Source organism: Ahaetulla prasina, chromosome 6, assembly GCF_028640845.1.
Source record: "Ahaetulla prasina isolate Xishuangbanna chromosome 6, ASM2864084v1, whole genome shotgun sequence".
NCBI classification, from domain to species: Eukaryota; Metazoa; Chordata; class Lepidosauria; order Squamata; family Colubridae; genus Ahaetulla; species Ahaetulla prasina.
Window position 1 is genome coordinate 12,268,630 of NC_080544.1, and position 23,768 is coordinate 12,292,397.

Genomic DNA, 23,768 nt, shown 5'->3' on the forward strand with positions numbered 1-23,768 from the left:
CTTTTGGTATCAGTGAAATAAAAGATGTTTTCCATGACGGGGGTATTCCCACTCCTAATTGTATCTGATTAAATAATTCTTTAAGTGGGCCTAATATTTCATCCTGTGTTTTTTTATAATAAGTTGCTGTAAGACCATCTGTACCAGGGGTTTTCCCCATTTTTAATTGTTTAATTGCCTCCACTATTTCTCCAGTAGCTATCGGGCGGTTCAGCTCCTGCCTCTGTTCTAATGTTAGAATATTCAGCTTATAATCTTTCAAATAATCATAAATATCCCTATCCAATATTTTGTCTTTTGCATATAGTGCAGTATAAAATTCTGAGAATGCCTTTTAATTTTATCCTGTTGGTATATCTCTTTACCTTTATATTCTATTTTTTGTATGACACGTGCTTTCTGTTTCTTCCTTAAATTATATGCCAACCATCTCCCAGGTTTATTTGCATTACAAAAAGTATTATGTTTAGCATATTGTATATTCGTTGCCACCTGGTCTGCCATTAACATATTAAATTGACTCTGTAATATTTTTATAGCCTCTTTAAGTTTATGATCTTGTGGGTTTTGAATTAATAACTGTTGCTTCCTTTGAATTTCTTCTTCCAAATATCTCGCTGCTTTTGTTTATTATTCCTTTGCCTGTTGTCCAAATAAAATCAATATCCTCTAATAAACGCTTTGCTCGCTTCCCACACAGTTCCTATAGGTGTCCCTTTGTACATATTAAAATCAAAAATTCTTTTAACTGTTTCTTACAATAAGTTACATTATCCTCATATCTAAACAGATTTTCATTCAACCTCCATGTTCTACCACCTTTTTCCTTGTAATAATTCCATCCATACTGGGCTATGGTCAGTTAAACACCTCGAAATATCTTCGTTTTCTTCACCCTAGAAAGCAAGTCATTAGAAATTAAAATAAAATCAATGCGTGAAAAGATTGATGCCTATCAGAAAAAAGTAAAATCTCTCTCATCTGGATTCCGTAACCTCCATATATCTCTAAACTCAAAGTCTTCCATCATTTCAAAAAGATTTTGGTAATTTTGCATGTATAGGTATCTTCTTGGAGAGTTCTCTTATCCTTCTTGTATCAATTACTCCATTCCAGTCTCCTAATAAAATAAGCGAACTATAATCCCAGAGGGTCAACCTCTCATGTAACATTTTGTAAAACTTTTCTTGTTGCTGATTAGGTGCGTAAATACCTATCAACAAAGTCTTTTGCATCTATCACCAGTTCAATAGCAATAAATCTTCCTTGAATATCTGCCTCAATTAGCTTAGCTGGTATATCCTTCCTGATATATACAACAATTCCATGCTTCTTTTCCAAAGCTGATGCAACAAAATGGTTACCCAATTTTGAATTAATTAAATATTTTTGGTCTGATAATTTTATATGTGTCTCTTGCAAACAAATCACATCATTTTAAATTGTTTCAAGTAGTGAAATATTTTCCTTCTTTTCTGAGCTGAATTCAAGCCATTAACATTCCATGACAAGATTCTATTTGCCATTATTGGCCTCCTGAAGCTTTGAAGCAGACAACGGAAGCTCCTCCTCCGGTATCTTCCGCTAGCCTCCCACAGCTTCCATAATGGGATCCTGACTTTTACTTTGAGACTGTTGCTCTTCTTACGCTTAAGGGCTCCTCTTGTCACCCTTTGCTCTTGTGGTTCCTCTAATACTGGCAGCAATAAAGGCTCTTGGGTCACCACGCCTTCTTGAGTCTCTTGAAGTTTTTCTATCACTTCTATTTCGACTTTCAAAACTGTAGAAAGAAAATCCTTTGCCTTTAAAACCAGTGTCAATTCTATATCTCCTTCCTTGATAGAATAGTGTCAGTCCAACTGGCACCTCCCATCTGAATTGAATCTGATGTTTTTAAGTTCTTGTGTAAAAAGCAAATTACTTCCTGTCTCTTAACATCTTTGAAGGAATCTCTTTCAACACCTTCAACTCCTGTTCTCCAATTTTTAAAGTTGTCTGATATGAAACTTGCAGAATTTGATTTCTCATAGTCCTTTTCACAAAATAAACCACAATGTCCCGAGGAAGCTTTCTCTGTCTTGCAATCCAAGAATTAACTCTATATATTTTATCAATTTGGTAAGCTACCTCTTGGGGGTCCGCTTCAATAAATTCAGCCAATGCTTCTGATATAATTTTTCTTAAGTCTTCTCCACGCTCTTCTCGCATACCACGAATTCTAAGAGCTCCTTCCATAAGTTTATATTGTAATATCACAACCTGATCTTCATTTTGATCCACTTTTTTCTGAACACCTTTCATTTCATCTTCTAAATACTTATTTGACTGAGAGATCTGTTGCATTTCCACTTCCAATCCTTCAATTTTTTTACTCAGTCCTTGAACTGCCATAAGAATATCTTCTCTTATTTTTGCATTAAAATTCTCCATCATCTCTTTTTGCCTATCTTCAGAAAGTTTTAATTGTTCTTTCAATATTTCCTCAAGACTTGGTTCAGATCCCCTTCTTCCAGAAGGCTTTAAAGGTTTAGCTGCCATTCTGTCTTCAAAAGAATCAGGAATTCAAACTTAATAACTCTCCTTCCTCCTTTCAGTATAAAAACTCCGCTTGTAACAATCCACAAGTAACGCTGCTTCATCGTACTAAAAATTTTACTTTCACTTTTAGACGCCATTTTAAAAGTCAATTAATCAAAGACAAAGAAAGGTTTCAAATTTCAAAAGGGAGTCGGTACTTGCCGTGCTGATTCTACATCAAAGTTCGAACGCCAGTGAAATTCGCCTGCTTGGAATATCAATCAATTTAATAAGTTCTCTAGAGCAGAAGCAACATTCCTCTCCTTTTCCCTGATAAAAACAGGGGCGTGCTGAAGTTGGAAGGAGTGGAATTCGGTGGGGTCATAAATCCAGGAAAATTCGCTCTTAAGAGCAAACCCCCTGTCAGACCTGCCACTCTTCCACAATTCTGATAATCTCTTTCACCCAGAGATTATGCTAAGCTCAGTGAACAGTGATTTATTTTCTGTTTCACTGACTTTTACAATCTTCTAACACGGAGTGCTCTGTTTGAGCACCCAGCAGGAGGGTGACGTCACTGGAGCCTCCAGACTGAGTTTGTTTTGAAGAAGACTTTGTCCTTTCTTACAATTTAGATAGAAATGGGCTGGATTCATCTCTAGAATTGTTTTTCCATTCAGCCTGACATACAAACAGATCGTTGTCCAACACCCAAAAGTTATCTTCCAAGACTAGTCCACACCTCAAGCAATAACCTTTATGCCAATATTCCCTTTAACTTCAATGCAAAAGCAAAATCGCAAAAGACTGAGACTTTTTCAGGCTACTTCAATGCCAAGATCTCTTCTCAAACAGCTGGCAGGGAGAGGGACCACATATAGGACATACTTGGGTGAAATCCATGGCTGAAAGTCAACTTTTATATGAATGTTTCAAAATCTAGATCAGCCCTGGTGAATCACTGAGAGAACGGATCATTGTAAGTGAAAGAAGAATTTCAGAACCTGAAGGAACTGATTAAAAGAAAGCTGCGGCGGGATTCTATTTGAAACTAGCTGATAAGCCGGCGTTGCCCAGGTATTTATGTACCCCAATCCCTACAGGTTTTTAAAAGTTTACATACAGTATAGACGTTAGAAAGTAAAATCATACACAAAATCACTATAAGTCTTTGGACCCCACCCCTGCTGTCCACCCGGCTACCCACGCCCACGGTAACCACCATCCGGCGCCCGGCAATGTTGGGGCTATGTATGGCCGCCCACCGCAGTAACCGTCTGGGCCGACACCCATCTGGTGGCAAAGTTCCTCCTCGCTGTCTGGAATGGCCCAGCAGATGGCACATGGCAGCTGTGGAAGGCTGCCAGGACTGATCAGCTGGGTGGCGGTGCTGCTATATTCACCCCGAGGGATGTTAGGGGTGTTTTACCTCCCACAGTATTTTTTTCCAGAGAGTAAGTCATCTGTGTACCAAGTTTGGGTGAAATTGCTCAAGGCGTTCCAGAGTTATGCTGGAACACACACACACACACACACACACACACACACACACACACACACACACCCATTTAGATAGATAGATAGATAGATAGATAGATAGATAGATAGATAGATAGATAGATAGATAGATAGATAGATATAGATATAGATATAGATATAGATATAGATATAGATATAGATATAGATATAGATATAGATATAGATTTTATTTATTTATAATTGAATTTGTATACCGCCCTTCTCCCAAAGGACTCAGGGCGATTAACAGCCACTTTAAAAAACACAATAAATACAAATTAAAAACACAATAAAATTAATATAATTTGTGGCCAAAATACTAAAAAACTAACAATAATAATAAAACTAGAACCCCATTAAAAACTACATTTTTAGGCTAGCCCTGCTCGATGGAATAAAAGAGTCTTCAGCTCACGGCGGAAGCTCCGAAGATCGGGGAGTTGGCAAAGCCCCGGAGGCAGCTCATTCCAGAGGGCAGGAACCCCCACAGAGAAGGCCCTCCCCCTGGGGGCCGCCAGTTGACATTGTTTAACTGACGGTACCCCGAGGAGGCCCTCCCTGTGGGAGCGCACAGGTCGATGGGAGGCTGTTGGTGGCAGTAGGTGGTCCTGTAAATAGCTCGGTCCTAAGCCATGGAGCGCTTTAAAGGTGGTAACCAACACCTTGAATTGCACCCAAAAGACCACCAGAAGCCAGTGCAGTCCATGCAGGAGAGGTGTTACATGGGAGCCACGAGGTGATCCCTCTATCACCCGCGCGGCCGCATTCTGGACCAGTTGGAGCTTCCGGGTGCACTTCAAGGGGAGCCCCATGTAGAGAGCATTGCAGTAGTCCAGGTGGGATGTAACGAGGGCATGAGTGACTGTGCAAAGGGAAACCAGGTCTCGAAAGGGACGCAACTGGTGAATCAGGCGACCCTGATAAAAAGCCCCCCTGGTGATGGCCGTTAAATGGTCTTCTAGAGACAGCCGTGTATCTAGGAGGACGTCTAAATTGCGAACCCTCTCCGTGGGGGCCAACGACTCGCCCCCAACAGTCAGCAATGGAGTAAGCTGGCTGTACCGGGAAGCTGGCATCCACAGCCACTTGGTCTTGGAGGGGTTGAGCTGAAGCCTGTTTCTCCCCATCCAGACTCGTACGGCTTCCAGACACCGAGAGATCACTTCGACGGCCTCGTTGGGGTGGTCTGTGATGGAAATGTACAGCTGGGTGTCATCAGTGTACAGGTGACATCGCACCCCAAAACCACGGATGATCTCACTCAGTGGCTTCATATAGATGTTGAACAGAAGAGGCGAAAGGACATAGGAGGCGCCTCAGAGTCGACCTCTGCCCCCCTGCCAACACCATCTGCAACCGGTCGGAGAGATAAGAGGAGAACCACCGATAAACGGTGCCCCCCACTCCCAGCCCCCCAAGCCGCCGCAGCAAGATACCATGGTCGATGGTATCAAAAGCCGCTGAGAGATCTAATAGGACTAGGACAGAGGAACAACCTCTGTCCCGAGCCCTCCAGAGATCATCAACCAATGGGACCAAGGCCCTCTCCGTGCTGTAACCGGGCCGGAAGCTGGACTGGAATGGGTCTAGATAGACAGTTTCATCTAGGTACTGGGGGAACTGTTGTGCGACCACACTCTCAACAACCTTCGACATTAAATGAAGGTTGGAGACAGGACGATAATTAGACAAAATGGCTGGATCCATGGAAGGCTTTTTGAGGAGGGGCCTCACCACCGCCTCTTTCAGGGCGGCGGGGAAGACACCCTCCGTCAAAGAAGCATTAATGATTCCCTGAAGCCAGCTGCGTGTAACTCCCGGGTGGCCAGTACCAGCCAGGAGGGACACGGGTCCAGTAAACATGTGGTCGCATTCAGCCTCCCCAGTATCCTGTCCATGTCCTTAGGAGTCACAGAATCGAACTCACCCCAGATGGAAGCATCAAGACCAGCCTCCGCCATCCCGCCCGACCCTACCTGATTAGGTGCTTATGATTATGGAGATTTCTTGGTCATCCAGGTCGTGGCTTTTTCAAAAGGCAACTGGACTTCGTTTTTCCTTGAAGGTGTTTCGCTTCTCATCCAAGAAGCTTCTTCAGTTCACTTCACTTCATCAGTTCAGAACTGAAGAAGCTTCCTGGATGAGAAATGAAACGTCTTTGAGGAAACACAAAGTCCAGTTGCCTTTTGAAAAAAGCACCTTTGAGACATTAGATGTCTATCTTTTATTTTATTTTATTTTTTATTTATTTAATTTTGTCATAACAATATACACAAGCATCACACAAAAAGATTATATAATATGTAAACATATATATGATGAGAAACAAGGAAGTATAAGTGTATGTATATATATATATATATATATATATATATATATAGGTCTTTGGTTGTTCGGGTTTTCTCCCGTGTAAAATTGGAAGTGTCTTGGCGACGTTTCGACGAAGTCTCATTCGTCATCTTCAGGCTTCAGCTTCGTGCTTCTGGGAGCAATGTGTGATCGCAGCTGTTTCTTCCTTTTAACTGCTAGTGGGGGTTTGAACTAATTGGGTGGGAGCTTGGCTGTGCTCTGATTGGATGGGGGGGGGTTTGTGCTCTGATTGGCTGGGGGTGTGTCCTGTGTTGGTGGGGGCTTGTTTGTGCTCAGTTTAGTCTGTGTTGCAGGGGGATTTGAGCTGGTGAGCTGCATAGCTGTTGTTTGGCTTTGTGGTCGTGCTACATCTTCATAGTGGGTGTCAGTCTGCTGCATGTATGGATTGGAGGGGTTTGAAATGGCTAATGTTGCAGCTGCGGTCTGGCTTCTGGTCCTTGGTCGTGCTTCATGATCAGTGTGGGTTTGGGTCTGCTTCCTGGGTGGATGTGCGGTGGTGACATCCTGTGTGGACCTCATGAGTGTGGGTCTGGTGTCATTCCTCGTGTTAGGGACTCGTTTGTCAATAAGGGCGGGTTTCCAAATGGCTGGTAGGCGGGAGGTGTCATCTCGTTTGTTCATGCTGTGTGGGCGTTTTTCTATCTCAATGGCTTCTCTGATTATTCTGTTGTTAAAGTGTTCAGTTTTGGCGATAGTTCTGGTCTTTTTAAAGTCAATATCATGTCCTGTGACTTTAAAGTGTTGGACCAGGGAAGAAGTTGGTTCCTCTTTTTTGAATGAGTTCTTGTGTTCTTCAATGCGTGCACTTATTCTTCTGTTGGTTTGTCCAATGTATGTGGTGGGGCAGGCGGTGCATGGGATTTCATATACTCCTTGATTTTCTAACTCAATTTTGTCTTTGGGGTTTCTTAGGATGGTGGATATTTTTCTGTTTGTGCAGAATGCTGTCTTGATGTTGTGTTTGTGGAGGATCTTGCTGATTCTGTCTGTTGTGCCTTTTATATATGGGAGGAGGGCTGTGCCGTTTTCTTGTTCTCTGTCTTGGATTTTAGTGGGGGGTTCTTTTTGGATTAGCTTGGTAATCTTATTTGTTTGGAATCCATTACCTCACACGTAAAAAACTCATTCCAGTTCATAGAGATCATAAAGAAACAAAACTTACAGCCCAGCGACCTACTCGTGAGCTTTGATGTCATATCCCTCTTCACCCAAGTGCCAATCAAAGAAGCCTTGACAGCTATCCAAAACAAATATAACCCCCCCAAGCACATCCTAGATCTGACCAACCACTGCCTATCCAACACATACTTCATCTATAATGGACAAAAATACAAACAAGTAGAAGGAGCACCCATGGGATCACCCCTCTCACCTGTCATTGCCAATCTCTACATGGAACACTTTGAAACCCAAGCACTAGAAAAATCTGATCACAAACCCAAACTCTGGCTCAGATATGTAGACGACACCTTCATAATCTGGCCACACGGGAAAGAAAAACTTGACAACTTCCTCACACACCTCAATAGCCTACACCCCAAAATACAGTTCACCATGGAAACAGAAGTTAATAACCAACTTCCCTTCCTGGATGTCTTAGTCTACAGAAAACCCAATGGCTCCCTAGGACACACCATCTACCAGAAGAAAACACACACAAACCGCTATCTGCACGCACTCACACCACCACCCAGCACAGATCAACTCCGTAGCCAAGACACTCATCTCCAGAACAAAATGCTTAGCTGATGAACAACACCTAAAACCCGAACTAGACACTCTCACTAACGTACTAACATCCAATGGATTCCAAACAAATAAGATTACCAAGCTAATCCAAACAGAACCCCCACTAAAATCCAAGACAGAGAACAAGAAAACGGCACAGCCCTCCTCCCATATATAAAAGGCACCACAGACAGAATCAGCAAGATCCTCCACAAACACAACATCAAGACAGCATTCTGCACAAACAGAAAAATATCCACCATCCTAAGAAACCCCAAAGACAAAATTGAGTTAGAAAATCAAGGAGTATATGAAATCCCGTGCACCGCCTGCCCCACCACATACATTGGACAAACCAACAGAAGAATAAGTGCACGATTGAAGAACACAAGAACTCATTCAAAAGAGGAACTAACTTCTTCCCTGGTCCAACACTTTAAAGTCACAGGACATGATATTGACTTTAAAAGACCAGAACTATCGCCAAAACTGAACACTTTAACAACAGAATAATCAGAGAAGCCATTGAGATAGAAAACGCCCACACAGCATGAACAAACGAGATGACACCTCCGCCTACCAGCCATTTGGAAACCCGCCTTATTGACAAACGAGTCCCTAACACGAGGAATGACACCAGACCCACACTCACAAGGTCCACACAGGATGTCACCACCGACATCCACCCAGAAAGCAGACCCAAACCCACACTGATCATGAAGCACGACCAAGGACCAGAAGCCAGACCGCAGCTGCAACATTAGCCATTTCAAACCCTCCAATCCATTCATGCAGCAGACTGACACCCACTATGAAGATGTAGCACGACCACAAAGCCAAACAACAGCTATGCAGCTCACCAGCTCAAATCCCCTGCAGCACAGACTAGACTGAGCACAACCAAGCCCCCACCAACACAGGACACACCCCAGCCAATCAGAGCACAGAAAACCCCCATCCAATCAGAGCACAGCCAAGCTCCCACCCAATCAGTTCAAACCCCACTAGCAGTTAAAAGGAAGAAACAGCTGCGATCACACATTGCTCCCAGAAGCACGAAGCTGAAGCCTGAAGATGACGAATGAGACTTCACGAAACGTCGCCAAGACACTTCCAATCTTACACGGAGAAAACCCGAACAACCAAAGACCTATATACAAACACCGTGAAAACCTCAGAAAACAAATATATATATATATATATATATAGTTGTTCGAGTTTTCTCCCGCGAATTGAGTGTCTTGGCGATGTTCAGGTCATTTCAGCTTCGCTTCTGGGAGCACGTTGAAGCCTGAAGATGACGAATGAGACTTCGAAACGCCGCCAAGACACTTCCAATTTTACGCGGAGAAACCCGAATAACCAAAGACCTACATACAAACACCGCGAAAACCTCAGAAACATATATATATATGGAAGAAACAATGACAGGAGCTACTTTGTGCTCTTATGCACGCCCCTTAAAGTCCTCTTAGGAATGGGGTGAGGTCAACAGTGGATAGATATTGGTTAAAATCTTACCCTGTTATCGTTGTATATTCAAATAGGATGTATTGTGGTTGTGGATGACATGCAAAGTCCCAAAAAAAGCTTCAAAAGGGGATGGAGGAAGAAGGATGACATGTCACCTGTCCCTCATGTTATGGGATGTTTGCATTTTGAGAGTTTTTTTCTATAACTCATACAAAACATATAACTGCTGCCCCTTTCCCCCCCATTGTTCTAAATTATTTCTGATTCGATGACAGCTGAGCAGAAAGTAGCACAAAGTCACATAGACGTAAAATAGTTTTCCCCTTGGATTTATTGAGTGTCAAACTTCACGTGAGTACTCTGGCTATTTTAAACAGGGGAACATCCCGAGTGGGGGAGAGGAAAGGGAAGTAGGTATTGAAATACACTACCTGACTCTGTGGTCTCTTCCCAAAATCCCCAAAGCTTCAACCAAAAACTGTCTACTATTGACCTCACCCCATTCCTAAGAGGTCTGTAGGGGGCGTGCATAAGAGCACAAGCGTGCCTACCGTTCCTGTCCTATTGTTTCCTTTCGTTATATCCAATTAATATAGTTATTACATACTCATACTTATATATACGCTTATATATTATATAGTTATTTCATGCTTATGCTTATATATACTGTGTGACAAAATAAATAAATAAATAAAATAAAGATATGAGGAAGGAGAGGAGGAGGAAGAAGGTAGGAAAGGAGAAGGAGAGGAGGGAAAAGAGGAGAAGAAGAAGGTTTGTTGTAAAACGGAGGGAAAGAAAGGGTAGAAGAGCAAATCCAAACGTAATTACAAGGTTTTATTTTTGTGCTCTTTAGAGAGAATAGGTATGATTATGAATAAGAAAAAGGCCATTTATAATATGTGTATAAGAAAAATATAAAAATAAAAAACTTTTTACAAAAACAAACAAACGGGGAACATCTGATAAAAGATTGCAACTGCTTGATCCTCTGTAAACCTGAATGACAAAAAAAAAAAAAAAACTGTGATCATGCGTCTTTCAATGCACGCTTAGCGCTGAGATTTTTAACGCTATCCGCTTGTTTAGGCTTATTTAGCAGCTGCCATGGTAACTGTGACTGTTATGGGTTAGGAAAGAGGATATGATTTGAAGAAATGCCCAAGAATAAGTGGCTTTGATTTTACAAGGGCTACCACATTCATAAGACCAGAGAGAAACGTTTCAGGCATTTGAAGCAAAGCGGTTAAGGCAATTTCACCTGAAAATGATAACATTGTCGTCCTCTACGTTCTTATTGCAGCTACCGCAAACTCTGAATCAAAGTCATGCCTGCCATTTCCCACCTCCCCTTCCCACGCCCCTGCCTTAAAAAAAAGATATTTAAAGGTATGGAATGCATGAATGTAAAAGAATATAGAAAGTAACGCAATGAAAACTTATTATTTTTTCCCCAGGGCATCGTATTTCACTGAATTGGATTCAGAATTTGAAGCTCTTCCGATGTTAAGCTATTCTCCCTGTTCCACCCTATCGGATTATGTGACATACCCTATTTTTTGGAGTATAAGACGCATCTTTTTTCCCCAGAAAAGAGGGTGAAAATCTGGGTGCGTCTTATACTCCGAATGTAGCCCCACCCAGCTTCTCAAACAAAGGTTTTAGAGGCTGAAAAAAGCATTAGAAACGAAGCTTCAGAAAAAAAGCCCCCAAACAGAGCTTCAGAAAAGAAGCCCACAAACAGAGCTCCAGAAAAGAAGCCCCCAAACAGAGCTTCAGAGGCTTTTTTTCTGAAGCTTTTTCAGAGGCTTTCAGAGGCATAATTTCCCCCCCCCCCCAAATGGAGTTTTAGAAGTTTCAGAGGCAGGGGGGAAAAAACGCCAAGAAATAGCAAGGCACAGAGCTCACAACCAAGGAACCTGTTGCAAAAATTCACCTCTGGGAGCAGCTGATTGGGGGTATTCTGGGAGGCAGATCCACCTGCCAATCAGCTTTTTTCTTATTTTCCTCCCCAAAAATTAAGGTGCGTCTTGTACTCCAAAAATTACAGTAATTAAACTCTCATTGGAGTATTTGAGTTGCCTTCTTGGGCAGCTGTGCCACAACATAGCTATCAGAGAGTTTAGTAGCATGGTAGTAGCAAGGTTATTAGTAACCTTGACTATCTCTAAGTGTTGTATCTGTTTAATCTCAATGAATGTATTTTATTCTCCTTATGGACACTGAGAGCATGTGCACCAAAGGCAAATTCCTTGTGTGTCCAATCACACTTGGCCAATAAAGAATTCTATTTTATTCACTTACAATCCCTTGGGAGCCCCATAGTTGTTTTCACCCCCCCCCCCACCATTCTCCTACACTGGGTCTCCACAGGCATTGGGCCTGCTTTGCTAGCTTTCTGGATTCCTCTTGCTTCTCCCCACCCCATTTCCCATTGCTTACTTACTTTTTTACGATCTCCAGAGTTCCCGAAAAGGTTGACCCGCGTGGCAGAAAAGCCGAAGTCTTTTATTCAGATGCTGGTGAAGCTGTAAGAACATGAGATCTAAGGAAAAGAGCTTCACCAGCATCTGAATAAAAGGCGCATCTGGAAAGGAGTTGGGCAATGGCTCCAAGCAGCCATCTGAGAAGGATTTGGCTGAAGCCCAGCTGCCGCAGGACAACCCTGAGGCTTCAGGTGGGGAACGCATGCAGCTCAGGGGTGAAATGCTCCTGGTTCTGACAGGATCTGGTGATCCAGTAGTGATCGTGGCCAGTGGTTCTGTTGTGCCTCACTCGCCCCCCTCTCCGCAGCCGGGCCCCTCTCGTCTCCTGCCGGACGCTGATAGTGCAGAAGAATGTCCTGGCATGCCTCCAGCCCCCAGGCCTGGCACCATGCCTGGACAAACGGAGCAGCTGGGCCCCTCCCCCACAGCATGTGAGCCTGGGGAGTGTGAAGCCAGTCACGAGCTGGAATTACCGGCAGCTGGAGGCTGGAGGGACCCACGCTTCCGGAGAGTGGAGAGGCGACGTCAGCAAAAGGAAGGGAGGGGCAGGCCTGGATAAGTGCTGAGTCATGGAGCCACATCCCGTGGCTTATATAAAGGATCTGCTTTCTGGCATTCTTTGAGTCAGGCAAAGTCTAAATTGGATTGCTGAAGTCACATCCTGGTCTCCTGCCTGCCCTGAGAACTCTGACAGAACTTTGGCAAAGCTGCAGAGGCATGCTTAATACGGACTTCCCCGACCCGGCCGTCAGAGGAGGAGTGGGACACGACAGGTTCAGAGATCCGGTAGTAATGGTGGAGCAAAGCTTTGCCCACCCATCCGGGTGTCATTACTTCCTGGTTTTAACCAGGAAGTAATGTGTTTTTTATCTTCTGTGTATGCGCAGAAGGTTTTGCACGCACATGGGACGCATGCATGACAGAGAAGCGAGACCGCATGCGTGGCATGTGCACTTCCGAACTGGTAAGGAAGGTAAATAGATTTCACCCCTGATGCAGCTGTAGCTGGTCAGTGATGAGGAAGTGGAACTGCCTTCTGCACCTGATCCAAGAACACATAGGGCAGAGAAAAGGCAGGAGCAGAGAAGGTCAGCCCGACTACTTGCAAGGAGGCAGCCTCGCCCTTCTTGATGGGATGCACCAGAAGCTGGCTAGTGCAGCAGACAGATGGAGGTGATGCTCGGAATAATGCTCATTTCCTAGCTGTGTTTCTTGGTTGTTGTCTTCCCTGTCTTTATTTTATTTTTTATTTTTTTATTTATTTGTCAACCACAACAATATATATAAGTATAAGCATGAAATAATCATACAAATTGGATACAATTAAAGGGAATATTAAAACAGGAACGGTAGGCACGCTGGTGCTCTTATGCACACACTGTGTCTTGACTTGGATCATGCCTTGTGAACTCTAGATGTTGCTTGCCTCGTGAAGTCTCTTGTATTGTGTATTTAATTTTTCCTGGGGGAGTGGATATTTTGATTGGGAAGCTTTTGAATGTCTTGTGGGCTCATTGTCCATTGCTCTGTGGACTAGCTTGTGGCCGGACTCTGTTGGGACAAGTCTGAGTTTTTGGTGAAGGGAGTTGAGGGAGAATATTAATTAACCCACTAAACCACAGTTACATATGTGTCTGTTTAAGCGGGAAAACACACTAGGTTGGTAAGAACATTGAGTACCTGCTGTGAAACTGCCCACCTGCGCAATTTGTTCTAAGCACATCTGTGCGTAACGCCAATGAAGGCAGTCTCTCAGTTGGTGTAGCCTCTCGTGGAGCAATTGTGTCAAATGTCTGAGTAGAAATATAATACCAGAAATCCACAAGTGTGTACAAACTCTTTATGTCTACACAGATACATGTAATTTTCTTGGCAGTACCTATAATTTTCTTGGCAGTGATACAAAAATGGCTTGCTCTGGCCTCCTTCCAGAATGTTTCTTCCTATTTTCTAGTCTAGCTGAGAGCCCTGCGATTATCTTGGGAGGCCTCCCAGCCAACTACTAGCCCAACCTGACCCTGCTTAGCTTATTAAAATCAGCCAATGTTTTCTAAGGCGTGTTACTTGCTGGGACACGCAGGTGTGCTCATGCCTGGACATATAACAATTAGCGATTTGTGATTTTCTACGTGATGATTTTCAAGTATTTATGGTAGTTTATGAAAATCTGTTCACAAGTCATTAAAAGAAAGGTAAGTCTTGCTAGATTTGCTGATATTGCTATTTCCAGTCATGCACTCAACTGAGAAAGGGATGGCTTGGTGTGGCGGTTAAGAAATCAGGCTACAAAGTGGGAAACTATGAGTCCTAGTCCTGCCTTAAACCTAAACCAATTGGATGACCTTATACCAAAGACCTATATACAAACACCCGTGAAAACCTCAGAAAACAAATATATATATATATATATATATATATATATATATATATATATATATATATATATATATATATATATATATATATATATATATATATATATATATATATATATATATATATAAATTGGAAGTGTCTTGGCGACGTTTCGACGAAGTCTCATTCGTCATCTTCAGGCTTCAGCTTCGTGCTTCTGGGAGCAATGTGTGATCGCAGCTGTTTCTTCCTTTTAACTGCTAGTGGGGGTTTGAACTGATTGGGTGGGAGCTTGGCTGTGCTCTGATTGGATGGGTTTTTTTCTGTGCTCTGATTGGCTGGGGGTGTGTCATGTGTTGGTGGGGGCTTGGTTGTGCTCAGTCTAGTCTGTGCTGCAGGGGGATTTGAGCTGGTGAGCTGCATAGCTGTTGTTTGGCTTTGTGGTCAATTCATGCTTATACATATATATATGTATAATTCATGCTTATTCAATTCATGCTTATACATATATATACATATATATATGTATAAGCATGAATTGAATACATAAAATGAATACAACTAAAGGGAACATTAGGACGGGGAGGGTAGGCACACTAGTGCTCTTATGCATGCCCCTCACAGACCTCTTAGGAATGGGGTGAGGTCAACAGTAAACAGTTTAAGCTTAAAGTTTTGGGGGTTTGGGGAATAAACTACAGAGTCAGGTAGTGCATTCCAGGCATTGACCACTCTGTTACTGAAGTCGTATTTTCTGCAATCGAGTTTGGAGCGGTTCACTTTAAGTTTGAATCTGTTGTGTGCTCATGTATTGTTGTGGTTGAAGTGAAGTAGTCATTGACAGGCAGAACATTGTGGCAGATGATTTTATGAGCTACGCTCAGGTCATACCGAAGGTGGCGTAGTTCTAAATTTTCTAAACCCAGAATTTCAAGTCAGGTGACATAAAGTATTTTGTTGTGAGCGGAGGAGTGGAGGACTCTTCTTATGAAATATTTCTGGATGCGCTCAATTGCATTAATGTCCGATATGCAGTGTGGGTTCCAGACAGATGAACTGTAATCGAGAATTGGTCTAGCAAATGTTTTGTATGCTCTGGTTAGTAGTGTAATCTTACCAGAGAAGAAGCTACGCAAGATTAGGTTTATAATCTTGCATAGCTTCTTAGATTAGGAGATTAGGATTAGGAGCTGCTGATTCAGTTCTACAGAGGAATTATTGAGTCTGTCATTTGCACCTCTATAACTGTCTGGTTCGGTTCTGCAACCCAACAAGAAAGACACAGACTTCAGAGGATAATTAGAACTGCAGAAAAAATAATTGCTACCAACCTGCCTTCCATTGAGGACCTGTATACTGCACGAATCAAGAAGAGGGCCGTGAAAATATTTACAGATCCCTCACATCCAGGACATAAACTGTTTCAAGTCCTACCCTCAAAACGACGCTATAGAGCACTGCACACCAGAACAACTAGACACAAGAACAGTTTTTTCCCGAAGGCCATCACTCTGCTAAACAAATAATTCCCTCAACACTGTCAAACTATTTACCAAATCTGCACTACTATCAATCTTCTCATCGTTCCCATCACCAATCTCTTTTCACTTATGACTGTATGATTGTAACTTTGTTGCTGGCAATCCTTATGATTTATATTGATATATTGACCATCAATCGTGTTGTAAATGTTGTAACTTGATGAACGTATCTTTTCTTTTATGTACACTGAGAGCATATGCACCAAGACAAATTCCTTGTGTGTCCAACCACACTTGGCCAATAAAAAATTCAGTTCTATTCTATTCTATTCTATTCTATTCTATTCTATTCTATTCTATTCTATTCTATTCTATTCTATTCTATTCTAACTCAACTAGGCTGGGGTCTCCCTTTTTGAAGATAGGGATGACCATGGCTAGATCTTGCCAAGAACACTGCAGGGACTTGTCCAGGCAGTCATCAGGAGAAAACTCTGACTTAGATACATACATACACACCCACACCCACACACCCACGCAAAATTACAAATAGAATAATAAAAAATATTTAGATGCTCCCAGGCCATTCAGCTACAGTTGCTTGAACGAACGCTTTTCTGCTATCAAATATGCAAAATTAGATGCTGGAAATGGAGCAGTTGCAAACAAGTTTTGTGATTAAGGCAAGATCAAACACGGTAGCTAAGTCAAGCTGTTTCTTGTCTTCTTCTGCACCATTGTTCCTTGCAGATCAAGTACATCTCTTCTCACCGTTTTTCCCAAACCATTTATTTCCAGGATCCTCTAATGAAGTAGATCTTGAATTTCCTTTTTCATGGCTAATGAGGAGACAACAAGAATTTGACTAATACTAGTACAATTACCGAAGCAGTGAAGCAGACATCCCTGATTAGATGTGATAATTTGAAAGGCTGGGCTCTTCACATTAAGTTTGCAAACAGTTTAAAAATCACTTCCCCCTATTTATCCAGCTAATCTCCATTAACGATTCCCTACACCACCAGCACTCCCCAAAAGGCAACAGAAAACGGCTATTAAAATCAATATTTCATTCAGGAAAGTTGCAGACGGAGACATCTGAGCTTAAAAGAAAAACTTCTGAGAATACACCAAAGCAGGAGAACGTCTTTCAGCCATATTTTCAGTATCTAAACAGTTTGAAAACAACGGGGATATTTATACGCTCCTTCGGAAAGATGCTTTAATTCTCTTATGTTTGTAAAAAAAACAAATACAAATACAATGAAACAGATAGTCACATTGTTTAACGAGAATTATGTGACATTTATTCGAGTTTAATGAATAGATTATGAAATGGAGATATTATTTGTAATACCCATGTACCATTTTACAAGGTTAGTGTCTAGGGATTGCACAATAAATTCTACACAATTTATTTAACCCTACTATTTAACCCTTTCCATTTTGCTTTCCACTCAAAACTGCTAAGAATAAAAAAGAAGATCAAATAGTTTAATATTTTATGTTATTGTTATTGTTATTGTTATTGTTATTGTTATTGTTATTGTTATTGCTATTGCTATTGCTATTGCTATTGCTATTGCTATTGCTATTGCTATTGTTATTGTTATTGCTATTGCTATTGTTAGTAGTAGTAGTAGTATGGATTATGAGTTTTCAACTTATAGGGGATTTGAGATCTGTTGTTTATACTTTTGTTCTCCTTCCTAATCACACGTATAATTTTAAAGCAACAAGGCAAACTTTATCTATATCTATCTATCTATCTATCTATCTATCTATCTATCTATCTATCTATCTATCTATCTATCTATCTATCTATCTATCTATAAATGGCTGTGTGTATATATATATTCCAGCATAACTCTGGAATGCCTCGAGAATTTTCAACAAAACTTGGTACACAGATGACTTAGTCTCTGGAAAGAAATACTGTGGGAGTAAGACACCCCTAACACCCCTTGGGGTGTGTGTTCTGTTAAGGTACAGCCTGTTGTGCCTTAAAATGGCTTCTACTGTACTGCCTTAAAATGGCTTCTACTGTGGAGCACAGGGGAGTTGCCATGATAACGGCTTAACAGTACTCCACAAGGGGGCTCCCTTTGGTAAGGGGGAAAATCCAACATTAGAAATTACATTTGGTCCGTACCTTTTCAACAAGGCTTTGATTATTCCTGAGGACAAATGTATGGTTGTTAAGTTCTGGAAGTAACGAGGCTGGAGACCAGGGTAGTGACAACAGCTCTTTAATATAGGGTGAACCCAGCAACAGGCTAGGGGAAAAACCTCTCCTTTTATACAGTTCTACTGGCGGCTTCGTCCAATCAGCAACGTGCTGATTTCCCGCCCAAATATTTAAAGGTACATACAAGAATACATAACACTCCTCCCCTCCCAGAAAACACTTTGCCTCTATTTGCATTTTATTTACATGTTATTTTTCGACGTAGTCACGCAAATAACCTGGGCGTCTCCTAGTTCTTTCAGACCTGCGTGGTTCAGTCCTGGGTGGTGTTTTGAGCTGTTCGGAGGGTCTGTTTTCTCCTCCCAGCTCTTTCTCTAGGCCATCGGGCCCTGGATTATTTGCAGATTCTTTTTCTTGGCCATCCCGCCCTGGATTACTTCTGTAATTTTCCTGTCGTTTCCTCGGGAACCTGATGCCGTCGCTGGACCTCCGGGACCTCAGCTAAGTCTTGCGCCTCCCCCGGGTCATGGTCAGCTGTGGGTTCAAATAAGGAGGGGTCATAATTTGTTTCCTGTGGCTTAGTTTGTTCAGTTATTCATCTCCTTATCTGATCTATGTGGCGCCTCCATACTCGGTTGTCTTGTAATTCGACCAAGTATGACTTTGGGCCGGTTGCTTTTATTATTTGCCCTGCGAGCCAACTTGGGCCGTCCCGTAGTTGCGGGCCCACACCGGTCGCCTATGCCCAATTCCTTGTTTTGTCTATTTCCCCCTTGTAACCCTCTGGTGTGTAATGGGGACTCAAACGGTCAAGTGGGCACCGGAGTTTCCGTCCCATCAATAATTCGGCTGGGCTTCTGCCTGTAGCAGTGCTTGGGGTTCTGTGCTGAACGGCCAGAAAGAAGTCTATCTTTGTTTGCCAGTCACCTGGCTTGAGCCTGACACGCCTCCTTAGCGCCCGGACGGAACGCCTGCAAGGCCATTCGACGCAGGGTGGAAAGGCGCAGAGAGGGCATGTCGGATGCCCTCCTCTGCCAAGTATTCTTCAACTGGGCTGCCGTGAATTGCGTTGTCGGACACCAGAGTGTCAGGCAACCCGTGGGTTGCGAATAAGTGGCGAGGGCTGCGATTACTGCCTCGGCCGTAGTGGATTTCATGAGTATGATCTCCAACCATTTAGAGAATGCGTCGACAACCACTAGGAAAGTTTGGCCATGGAAAGGGCCAGCAAAATCAATGTGGATTCTTGACCAGGGCCCTTGGGGTTTTTCCCATTCCCTGACTGGGGCTGTTGGGGGTAGGGGTCTGGACTCTTGGCAAGCCTGGCATTTCCCCACCCTCTCAGCAATCTCTGAGTCCATGAGTGGCCACCACACATAGCTTCTCGCTAGCCCCTTCATCCGGACGATCCCTGGGTGGCCCTCGTGGAGGAGGTCCAGTACCTTTCCCCTTAGTTTATCGGGGATTACCACACGATCACCCCATAACAGGCACCCCCCTTGAGCCGAGAGCTCATCCCGTTTTTTAACAAATTCCTTAAAGCGTTCGCCCGGCGCAGCGGGCCACCCTCTTTGTACCCAACCGAGTACAGTCCTTAACATAATGTCGGTATGATGCCGAGCCACTTCCTTAGATGTGACTGGGCCAGAGTCAAGAGTCAATAAGCAGGATGGGCGTCCCGGCGTAGGGTCTTGATGGCCCCTGGTAGTGGGCATCTGCTTAACGCGTCTGCATGCCCCACTTCTTTTCCTGGTCGATGCTGCAGCTTATGCGAATAAGCGGCTAAGAAAATAGTCCATCGGGTCAAGCGTGGCGAAAGTGCCACAGGCGTTGGGTCGCCAGCCAGTATCCCTAGTAGCGGTCTGTGGTCAGTCACGATTTCAAAATCCGCCCAAAAACATATTCGTGGAATTTTTTCACCCTGACACAATGGCTAGTGCTTCTTTATCTAATTGGCTGTAGTTCCTCTCTGGGAGGACATCGTTCTAGAGTAAAAGCTATAGGGGCTTCTGTGCCGTTTGGAAGTCTATGGCTGAGTACAGCCCCACCCCATAAGGGAGGCATAAACCAGCACTAGGGGCAATGAGTTATGATATTGGATGAGCAGGCTATCACTTGAGAGCAGGTTTTTACTGCTTCAAAGCCCTATTTTCGACTTTCCCCAAGACCAAACAGTATTTTTCCTAAAAGCCTATGCAGCGGTTCAGCAACGTCGCTTTGTTTTTAAAAGACCGTAAAAATTCACTAGCCCCAGGAATGCCTGTAGCTCTGCTTTGTTTTTGGGCGCTGGAGCCTTTCTAATTGCCTTGACCTTGCTCTCAGTGGGTGAATTCCTTTCTTGTCTATCCGGTAGCCCAAGAATTCGGATTCGACCCCTATCTGGCATTTGTTTACCTTGACTTTTAATCCGCTGTCCGGAAAATGCCCAGAACCTTTCTCAAACGCCTCCCCAATTCCTCTCGTTTTCCCTGAAATCAGGACATCATCGAAGTAGGGAACTACCCCTGGGAGCCCTTGCAGAAGTCATTCCATTAGGTTTTGGAACAGCCCTGGTGCCACACTCACCCCAAATTGCAATCGGGTGCACTTGAAGGCCCCCCTGTGCGTTACAATCGTTTGGGCTTGGCTGTGCGGGCGTCTCACGGGCAGTTGTTGGTAGGCTTGGGCCAAGTCTAACTTTGCAAAGACTTGCCCTCGCCCCAAAGAGTGCAGCAAGTGTTGCACCACGGAACCGGTAAGCGCTTTTCTGTAAGGCTTTGTTAGCCGCCTTGTAGTCAGCGCAAATTCTAATTGACCCGTCTGGTTTTATTGGGGTGACGATTGGCGTCTCCCATTTTGCGTGATCGACTGGCACCAAAATCCCTGATTTATGAGCTTATCTAGCTCCTTGTCAATTTTGGTTTTAGGGCAAAGGACTCTCCTCGCCTTAAGCCTAATGGGAGCTACCTGGGGTCTAAGTTGAAGGAAATAGGGGTCCCCTTGTACTTGCCCAGGCAGTCCTTGAAGACATCTTCGAACTCGTTAAAGAGAATGTCTTTCAGGTTACAGTCACTTCTGTAGATGCCAGTCACTCCCATGCCCAGGGCACGAAACCAGTCTAGTCCCAACAGACTGGGCAGGGTCCCTTCGACGATCGTGATGGGCAGGGTCTTCTTGTGTGGTCCGTACTCGACTCGGACGGAGGTGGTCCCTCGAACAGGGATACGATTCCCTTGGTAGTCGTGGACTCGTAGCCGTTGTGCTTGCAGGTGGCGCTTCGCGACTGATGGCAGTGACTTCGCCAAAGTGTCCCAGGACATGATGGTGATCGCTGATCCGTGTCTACCGAGCCGGCACCGTACTCCTTCTATTTTGGTTTGGTGAAGATCTTCTTCTCCACTGGTCGAGGCGCGCCTATGACCACAGTCGTTTGGTTTGAATCCGCGCCTTTTTTGTTTGAGCCAATCGCGGGTCGCCTTGCCGATTCCGCGCTCTGATTGGCCGATTTGAATTTTCGGCGGGAAGGTTGGGCCGCTCGACAAACTTGAGCTAGGTGCCCTTTCTTCCCGCACCGCCGACATGTCGTGTCCTTAAACTTGCAGCGTTGGCGCTGGTGTTGACCACCGCAGCTTCCGCATTCGTCTCAGTCCCCTTTGTTGCGTTTCTCGGTTCGGCAGACCCCTTCCTCATCTTCACCGTCGGATTCGGTCTGAACCTCCTCCTGGTGCACTGGAGTTGGCTTCGCGCTCGCCTTTGGTGGGACAGGCTTTTGCAGTGTCTCCGCCGCTTGGGTGGACATTTCATGTGCTCTGGCTTCGTCCAGAGCGTTGGCCAGCGTTAGGTTGCTCTTTGCTAGCAGCCGCCGCCGCAAACGGATGTCTCTGACCCCTCGGATGAGTTGCTCGAGGAGCACCTCGTCTAGGTCGCGGTATCCGCAGTCCTTGGGCGCTTTCCTTAGGGCGGCCATGTAGTCACCGATGGATTCGCCCTCCATCTGCCTTCGCTCTCCGCATTCAAACCCCCGCACGGATTTGGTCGGCGTTGGTGCGGTGGTTTTTAGTAAAGTCTGTAGAGTTGGCCACGACACCGATTGTAACGGCGTTGGCTCTGCCAGGGCTTCCGCGATATCAATGACCTCAGGACCACAGTGGCTTAAGAAATAAGCCCTTTTGCGGTTATCTGGAACTCCTTGCAGTTCGTTGGCTTCTAGAAAGCTTTCGAAACGGGTCATATACGTTCCCCATTTCTCTTTAGCCGGGTCAAACGGTGCGGGCGGAGTGTAACTGGCCATCTCCGCTTTTCTGCCCTGTGTTTGCTGGGTTCGGGTCTATCGTGCTTCAGCTCGGTTCTGGTTCTCCTTAGCCTCGAAATCCCACCTTCGTCGCCAGTGTTAAGTTCTGGAAGTAACGAGGCTGGAGACCAGGGTAGTGACAACAGCTCTTTAATATAGGGTGAACCCAGCAACAGGCTAGGGGAAAAACCTCTCCTTTTATACAGTTCTACTGGCGGCTTCGTCCAATCAGCAACGTGCTGATTTCCCGCCCAAATATTTAAAGGTACATACAAGAATACATAACAATGGTCATGATCAATAAAACCAAGATCAGAAAAAGGCATACTGAATGAGCATGGATCAGCTAGCAAAACAACAAGATGCTATCATTTTACTTGATGCTTTTGGAGCCACAGGGAAAATATTTTTAACTAATTTAATTCTCGCCAAAATCAGGGCTCAGGGTGAATTTGCTCTTCCTGTCTAATAAAGGATTGGGATAAATAAATACCCGGGCGATGCCAGGTTATCAGCTAGTTTTAAATAAAGAGTAGCGCATGAGGACCTAACATCACAGAAACAAAAAGTAGGATAGGAAGTCGTAAGAAAGTACAGATTTTTGTACAACTTTTGGTCAAACTCTCAAATGAAGTCTGGTTAAAAAGTCAGCGTTGGTGAAGGGAGAAAGGTTTTCTTGTTTGTGTCTTGCTTTGACCTTGAAATCCTTCTTGTATAGGTAGTGGGTCTGGTTTCTTGGGGAAAAAAATAAACTTTACTATTATTCGGGGTTTCTTGATGTGTTGTCTGCTTTGAAAGTAGTATTTGACAGCTGTCTTTGATACTCTTTCTCTGTTTGTTCCCCTGTCTGCATCTTCATGAGACTTGTTCTTTTTCCATGAGAATTTTGCAAGACTGACAGATAACCGTTTTCTGATCCTGCTTGCTTTTCTTCAGAGACAACACATTTGCTTTCAAGAGTCACTCAGATCTGCAGCGAGGGCTGTAATTCACCCACATTCCTGCCAAAAGAACCTAAGGAGCCTCAGGCAATGATCGGTGTCAAACTTCAGAAGCTAAAGCAGGATCACGTCTTGAAGGTTGGGACTAGAGACCTGATCTTTCTAACACTAGAAACGCGGGCACGCCAGGACTTCTCTCGGATGTCAAATCTCAAGTCAGAAATTTAGTAAGGAAAGATTTCCCAGGTTTAGAGATAAAGGGGTAATTTTCCTTTGGACGGACGGGTAAGGACACAGAGGTGAGTCCAGAAATGTAACTTTTGGATAGGGTCCTTGCACTGACGTTGCGTTGTCAGGGAGACTACAGCTTGGCCATTGCCACGCAGATATGGAAGAGGGTGATGAATTACTCTTCAATATCTTGAATATTAAAGGTAAAGG

The 23,768-nt window shown here is 43.9% G+C and overlaps 1 long non-coding RNA gene across 1 annotated transcript in view; it reads right to left on the bottom strand.

The window, feature by feature from the left end:
• The window catches only part of LOC131201068 (uncharacterized), a 241,419-nt gene that overhangs the window by 127,739 nt on the left and 89,912 nt on the right, over positions 1-23,768 (bottom strand). The gene's annotated exons all lie outside the window — the stretch shown is intronic.